Raw genomic sequence first — 8,473 nt, forward strand, 5'->3', positions numbered from 1 at the left:
TGGGGGTGGTGGTACTGCGTACTGCCCTCACCAGAAACCTTGAACTGAGTCCCCACATCTTGAAAAGGCAGATTGTGTTTTGAAGAAAGAAATGCAGTGAACATTGAAACAGACTTGAGCTTATCACGATTTCTTGTAGTTTTCAACCCACACTTGTTAGCCCTGCTCGGAGGTAAAGAGGGGAAGCATAACCAAATCATCGTCTAAGAAGTTCCGGAGCTGAAGTTTTGCTGAATGTTCACAAATGTTGGTCCTTTATCCCGTCTTGTTACCCTTCAAAGGAAAATTTCTTATAGTGAGATTTATTATAAGGATAACAGATATTCCTAATTGTAAATTTGTAAGTTGGCCATTAAGGAGGCCAATTTTTACAGTTCCTAACTGTAAATTAGGGGTTTATAACCTTTTTTTTTTTTTTTAGGTGCTTCTACTAAACATTGCCCCGTTTCTCAATTTGAAGCTGGAAGAGTTTCATACTATATGTTCTCAGTTAACTTTTCTCTTACGAATATTGTTTTTGAAACCTATTAACGAGTAATTATAAAAAAGTCATAAATGACATTATTAATTTATGGAACAGTCCTTATTAAATTATCCATGAAGGTATCAGTTTTGGTTTCCCTTCTGAAATGAGAAAAGGCACCTTGCTGAGGTTCTGGCTTGCCCCAGCCTGGCTGCCTGTTGCTGGCCTGATAAAAAGTTATGACAAGCATCACACCTTCACAGTTTCTCCAGACGTACTGGTTGTTGTCATAAACTTCCTGCTCCAGGTCAGTTATTTGACTTCTGCCCTTGCACTTGAAACTATTTAACAGATAGTAAATGTCAGTGATGATGGTGTGCACCCAGCAGTGACTTTTAAGGCACCTGTGTAAATATTTGGCGTTTACAGTCCTGTGGTCATTCTGCTTTCTGATACTTGGAGTTTCAGGCTATTGAAATCACAGTGAATTCTTGAAATATTTAGGCATTTCAGAGTCTCTCCATTTTGCATCTTCTATTATATCGTGTCATTTGTATTTACCAACAGAGATTACAAGAATATGTAATGCCCGGGTAAAGCAAATAGAAAGTGAAGTAAGAAATGACTTGGCTTATCCATATCACTACTTCTTAAACAAGTTAAGCATGCCTTTTATTTTACACTGTTAATGGATTAACAATTATTATGAACTCTGTTTTCAGGAAACTGGGTAACCAATAACCAGTTCATTTGATGTGGATAAACAGTTTTGACTAAGATAACTTGTTATGATTCTAGTTTTCTGTGCAGCGGTTAGATCTTTAAGTATTTGGCAATATAAATTTGGGTTATACACATTTCTGGATCTCACTCTGAGTTTTAAAAGATTCTACGAGATCAGGGTCAATATTGACAATACTTAGTTTAAATTTGATTGCTTTCTTTTAGGGCAACGAAGTGACTGTAGGTCTTGCTAAGTTGTGTGAGAGATGGTGGGAGAGGATATTTGGAGGATATATTGAACTCTAGTCAATTTTGTCAGACACGCACCAAACTTATGGAAAAAGAGATGTGACACGGGCCTTTTGGGGTGTGCCCATTCTTCTACAGGATCACATGACAAATCCTGGAAGAAAGTGAGTTGATAAACTGTGGGTAGGCAGTATTTTGGAACCTTCAAAGTCATTTAATTAAAATGGTCATGATGACTTACCCAGTTCTATTTATGTTAAGAAAAACTCTGACGGTCTATCAGAATTTGTGAAGTATTTCCGATTGTATAGATGAATATGCATATTTGTGTGTGGGGGGGAAGCTGGAGGCTTTTATGAGAACGTAATTTTGTTCAGTAAGTAGTGATTTTGGAATACCGAAATATTAAAATTGCCCCAGCACTTATTGACTGAGTAAGCTTAGGTGAGTTTGTGAGTCCCTCTAAACCCCTGTTCTCAACTCTAAAATGGAGGTAAGACCACCTACCTCATGGCGATGGTTAGGGATCCATAATTAGGGCCCAGCCGAATGGTCATGGGTGCGGTGGTGTCATTCCAGTTCAGGAACTGAGGGGTGGTTCAGGTTACCCCTGGAACTAGTGGGTGTACCAGCACATATTTATTCAGTATTTATTGTGTGACAGTCACTGTGCTAAGCTCTTTAACTGTGATCTCCTTCTATTCTCCCATTAGTCCTATGAGGTCGATGCTAGGATTGTCTTGCAGTTACAGAGGAGATGGAGAGACGCCATGGCTGTTCAAGGTGGCCAGGATTTGAAGCCAGGTAGTTGGACTCTAGAACCTGTGTCCTATGTCATTCCTCCAGACCGCTGGAACACCTGGACGTGCTTAGAGGTGTTTGGGTGGAGTGGAACCTCTTTGCCCGGTGTTGATTTCTCAGGCCGATTGACCTGTCTTTATTGGTCTTCAAAGGTTCCTGTTAACTTTTTACGATTCTTAGATACATGTAGGATCTGGTTCATGAATGCTTTGAGCTTAATGGGTTGAAGGCCTGCCAGGTTGACCCCACTGAACAGCAGTGCAGGGCCAGGTAGAACTTGGAAATTCATTTCCCTCTTGGGCACATGAGAAGTTCTGTCTGGGGAAGAGTTAAGGGCTCTGTCTCATTCCTGAATAGACTGCAATTTTACGATAACAGGCTTGCCTTTACCCCCCCCCCCCCCCCCCCCATCACCGTTCCTGGGGAAATCTCCCTGTCCATGATTCCTTGCTCCCCTCCCCCACCCCCCAGCGGGTCAGCTGTTATTTTGCGGGTCTACTCCCTCCCTCACCTCTTATTTTGCCCACCGTGGACACCCTTTTGACCACACCAGTTGGTGTTTATGGTGGCCCATAGATCATGGACAAATGGTGTGGTGCTTAAAAAAAAAAAACAAAACGGCTACTTTCAACATAGGAGAAAAAGGTAGGATGGATTCATTGCCTCTGAAGGGACTAGGGGGCTAAGGTGGGCAGGCCTCGGAGACTTGGGTGAATGGTGGTACAAACTCTCAGTAGAATTTTTCTCATTTTCTGTGCTTGGATTGACTGTTATCCGGAGATACAATCACTTTGTCTAGTTGAATGTGAAAGATTTACCAGCACACAAAAACTTGCTGATTTATACAGTCTTTGGTTTATGGCTAGGATCAGATATTGAGTGCCCTGTGTGCTTTCTAACTGAAGGGAAGAAGTTCTGGGGGGTGGGGAGGGTGACCGGGAGGAGGAAGAGGATGTCAGCTGGGTATCCTTGATGGCTGAGCTAACTCTTGGCTCTTTACACCCAGTTTATGGCACGTGATTAGGCTCTGAGGAACTCTGTATTGTCTTTCTTTCAAAGTCAAAGCAAGTAATTTTGCTAACCCTCCTGCTAGAGTGTAAATTCCTCAAGAGACCTAATTGCTTATTACTGCTTTCTGTGTCCTTTGTCGATGGTACATGTTAAATGAATATTGCTTAGGTCAATTAATGAAGAAAGTTGTTAAATTAATGAAAGAATGCTAGTTGAGCTACTCTCTTATTTCCAGTTGCTTATTGTTCGGCTTTCAGAAAATAAACCCATAGCCACCAACAACCAGAGACAATTGATTTTCCAGTTAGATTAAAAATAATGAGAGAATGAAGCCGCTACATTTTGATTAATCGTATAAATATGGGAATTACTTCTAAGAGCAAAGAAAACAAAATCAGTCCTTACAGTCTTAATCACGGCTGCCGATGTCATAGATTTTGCCGGAAGTCGTTCCTCCCCGGCCGGCCGAGTTCGGGTGCCAAGTGGTTACTGTGAATTAGTTGAGTGATTATGGTTTTTGAAGCGTGGAGAGGTTGTTAAAAGAAGGGTTGTTTTTGTTTTTTTGTTTTTTTGAAAAAAAAAACAACAAAACAACACAACAACCCACTCTGGGAAGCACTAATTTAAACTCCACTGTGCTCTCTTCCAAAAATTCCCAAAGAAGTATTTCTTGTTTTCAACACAGTGTGCTGTAACGCTTGCAGGAGGGCATAGTGGTTGCTTAGTATTAGTACTGAGATTTCTGCAGTGACTTTAATAGTCCATACTTGGCAGTTTCATTTTGTTGCAAGACCCAGGGCCATACTTGCTTTTTCCAGAAAGACTATTATCTATGAATAAGTGATTTTTTTTTTTTTTTTTTTTTTGTAGCTGCAGATCACTAAGTTGTGAGTTACATAGTCAGCCCTTGTGAGGCGTGGCCTGCCAAAGCCCTACTCTGCCTGCCTGTGCCTTAAAAATGGTGCCCTCTAACTCGTTTCCAGTAAATGTCTGTAGGAAAAAAAGATGCCATCATTAAAGAGGGGCGTGGCCACCTTCATTCTGCCCATGGGGGAGTTACTGAAGTGGTAGCACGCAGTGTGAGCCCTAATGCGGTGTAAATTCCTGGAGTTAGGGCCTGGGTCTGTGTGTGCGCTGGTCCTGTGAACTTGATTTAAAATCGGTTGACCTGATTTCTTATTAGAATTTTGGACTAATTTCTTCATTTCTGAAGCTCCTGTTATTGGAAAAATGATCACAGAAGTATATAGAATACGAAAAGGGAATTTTCAGGACAGTGTAGGTATCAGGTGTGGGTTAAAAGTAACATTTCAGAATGCTTTCACTGTCTTCAGTGGCTTTTCTTTCCAGTTACTTATTTTATTTTTTATCGACAGAAAAAAAATCGCATAAAATTCACCATTTTAACCATTCTCAAGTGTACCAGTAAGTGATTTTTAGTATATTCCCAGGGTCGTGCACCCATAGCCATTATGTAATGCCTGAACATTTTCTTCACTCCAGAAAGAAACCCGGTACCCGTCCGTTCTTTCGCCACCCCGGCTGCCTCTGGCAACCAGCAATCTGCTTTCTGTCTTCATGGTTGTACCTATCCTGGACATTTCATGTAAATGGAGTCATAACAGTGTGTGTCCTTTGTGTCTGGCACAGTGTTTTCAGGATTCATCTGTGTTGTAGCATTGTGTCAGAGCTTCATTCCTTTTTATGACTTGGAAGAATATTCTGTTGTACGGCTACACCATACACACTGCGTTTTTCCATTCGTCAGTTGATGGGCATTTGGGTTGTTTCCCCTTGTTGACTCTTCTGAATAATGTTGCTGTGGACATTCACGCGTCGTTTTCGTATGGACGTATGTTTTCAGTTCGCTTGGGTAGATACCTACCAGTGGAACTGCTCCGTCATATGGTAATTCTATGTTTAACCTTTTTTTTTTTTTTAATTTTTTTTTCCAACGTTTATTTATTTTTGGGACAGAGAGAGACAGAGCATGAACGGGCGAGGGGCAGAGAGAGAGGGAGACACAGAATCGGAAACAGGCTCCAGGCTCCGAGCCATCAGCCCAGAGCCCGACGCGGGGCTCGAACCCACGGACCGCGAGATCGTGACCTGGCTGAAGTCGGACGCTTAACCGACTGCGCCACCCAGGCGCCCCTATGTTTAACTTTTTGAGGGATCTGCCAAACCATTTTCCAGGGTGGCTGTGCCATTTCCCATTCCTACCAGCAGTGTCCAAAGATTCGAGTTTCTCCACATCCTCACCAACACTTGTTATTTTCTGTGTGTGTGTGTGTGTGTGTGTGTGTGTGTGTGTGTGTGTTGTAAAGTATTTCTAGTGGGCCTGAGGTAGTATCTTACTGTGGTTTGGATTTGCGTTTCCCTTTTCAGGGTGTTTTGATGGCCTTCATGTGACCCGAAGCTTTCCCGCCTTTCTTCTAGCCTTTTAGTCCTTCCCACTCTCCCCACCTTTTTGTGTCCTCTTGCTAATTACCTGACCAAGAAAAGTTACGTAAGAGACATTAGTTCTTTTTAGTCTCGCATCGTGCTTCCCTGTTTCCCCTTTCTGACCCCTTTGAATCATTTTAACACTGAAGTTGACGATACAAGTCATTCAACAGTTTTTACTGTGCCAGCCAGCTAAGTGCCCCGGACTCCCCAGCGCAGGCTACTCACGGTGTAGTTTGCATAAGCACCATTTAAAAAGTGAAAGTAGGGGCGCCTGTGTGGCTCAGTCGGTTAAGTGTTGGGACTCTTGATTTTGGCTCAGGTCATGATCTCAAGGATTGGGAGATCGAGCCCCGCATGGGGTTCCACACTGTCTGCTTGGGATTCTCTTTCTCCCCCTCTCTGACCTTCTGTGCTCAAGTGCACACACTCTGTCTTAAAACAGGTAAAATTAAAAAAAAAAAAAAACTAAAAAAAAATAAAAATCTTAATTTTTTTTTTTTTTTTTAAAGTGAAACAAAGAAGATTTGGGTAGTGTGCGTTAGATTTTCTTTAGCTATCCCTTTAATTTAGCCTAACAGTGAGGAGGAAGAGTTGAGAGGAATTAAAAGTAGAAGACAGTGACAAAATCATATTAACTTTTGTCTTCATCTCAAATATGATATGTTTAAGAGGCATAGATGTGAATCATATAAATAATGAATGATGATGTATGTGTATATGTGTATAGCCAACTTATTAAAAATGATTTTGACATTTAAAAGCTTTTAGTTTAGTCCTATATGGTAAGATTCAAGTTCATTTTCATTATGTTCATTGTTTTATTTTGTAATTTTTTAAAGTTTATTTATTTATTTTGAGAGAGAGAGAGGGAGTGCAGGAGGGGCAGAGAGAGAGAGGGAGAGAGAGAATCCCAAGCAGGCTCCGCACTGCCAGGGTGGAGCCTGATGCTGGGCTCGAACTCATGAATGTTGAGATCATGACATGGGCCGAAACCAACTCAAAAGCAAACGTCGGACACTTAACTGACTGAGCCACCCAGGCACCCTGTTAATTTTTCTTTTTTTAAACAGTTGGAGGAAACCTGGCAAGACTGCCTCAGCCAGGTGATCAAGGTGAATGTCAACAGTGATGGTGACTCCTGTTGAGGTACCCTTGATACGATGTGATGACAGTGGCACTTTTTCTAGGTGGTCTTCCTCCCCCCAAACTAGCATAACCCCAATGTAATCATGAGAAAAGCACCCACCAGATCTTGAAGAGGGACATTCTACAAAATAACTGCCCATACTCCTTAAAACTATCACGATCATCAGAGACAAGGAAAGCCTGAGACACTGTCACAGCTGAGAGGAGCCTCGGGAGACATGACGAGGAATGTAATATGGCATCCTGGATAGGGTCCTGGAACAGAAAAAGGACATTAGATAAAAGCTAAGGAAATCTGAAAAAAAGTATGGATTGTAGTAATAATAATCATAACATCCTTATAGGGGGAACCGAGTGTGGGATATATGGAAGTTATGCGAACTACGTTTTTTCTATAAATCTAAAACTGTTCCCCCAAAACAGTTGAATTTAAAAAGATTACAAAAAAAAAAAACACACAAAACAGTTGGAAGTGTTTTTCTTTAGTCAAAATGTAACCGTGCTATATAATTATGGTTTTTATGGTATCCTCGAAAAGCAGGGGTGGCCAAACTATGGCCCAAGGGCCAAATCCCAGCCTGCAACCCTCTTTCCATATAACCCCCCAGCCAAGAATGGCTTTTACATCATTAAAAGGTTGTAAACAAACAGCAACAAAGAGGAAGGTGTGTCCGAAATAGTACGTGGGCCACAAAGCTTCCAACACTCACTCTGGCCCTTGACGGAACGATTTTGCCGACCTCTGATATAAAGTGAGATGATAAAGTTTTTAAAATACTTTATGTAAGCATTTCAAAGAAATATTGATCTTCTGTGATACAATGGCATGTTTATCAGTCATCCTTGATCGTTCGTTTATGCCACAAGTAGTCCGGGCTCTATGCACTGTGTGCTGTAATGATGAATCACACACGGATGCTGAAGGTGAGGAGTTGCCTTGATTTTCTTATCACTTCTCTTTTCACGGAACGCAGCGTGTCACGTGAAGTTTTCCAAACCCATTCTTCTCTGAAGTAGCTGGAATTGTACGCAGGGACCTGAGAAAAAACAGGCAAAAATGAACTTTTGGAGATACCATAGTTGTACCGTTTACAATTGGAAAGATAAACATAGTGATCCGTGGTGATGGTTGGAAACACTGATTTCCCCGTGATAGACTGATGGTATTTATAAAATCACCAAGTGGGTGGTGATGATCAAGTAGAAAATAAGTCCACGTTTGACCTTGATAAAGCGGGTGCCTGTCACAGCCAAGGGTGTTCCAAAGATGCCGTGAAAGGCTAAGATTGTATTGCTCTGTGAATGAATTTTCCTGTGCTGTAAGCTCTGATGCCAATAAAGAAATCCTAGGTCTGAGAGACCCGTGGGGAGCAGCACTGAAGATGGAACCCGCTGGGCAGTTGGGCAGGATAGTGGGGTAACAGAGTTAAGCTCTGGGACCCGGTCTTTGACTCCTGTACCACTTGAGGAGTCGAGGTGGTCCCGACAGAGACTTTGAACAGAGGTGAACATCATTTACCTTACTTTGGTCTCAATGGCAGCAGGGGTAGAAAATGTAAAGAAATGTATAGGTTATCTTTTTTTTTTTTTTTTCCTTTTAGAGAGGGAGCAGGGGAAGGGCAGGGGGGGGGG

This window comes from Herpailurus yagouaroundi, unplaced genomic scaffold (assembly GCF_014898765.1).
Source record: "Herpailurus yagouaroundi ecotype Mexico unplaced genomic scaffold, PumYag 181, whole genome shotgun sequence".
In the NCBI taxonomy this organism is placed as follows: Eukaryota; Metazoa; Chordata; class Mammalia; order Carnivora; family Felidae; genus Herpailurus; species Herpailurus yagouaroundi.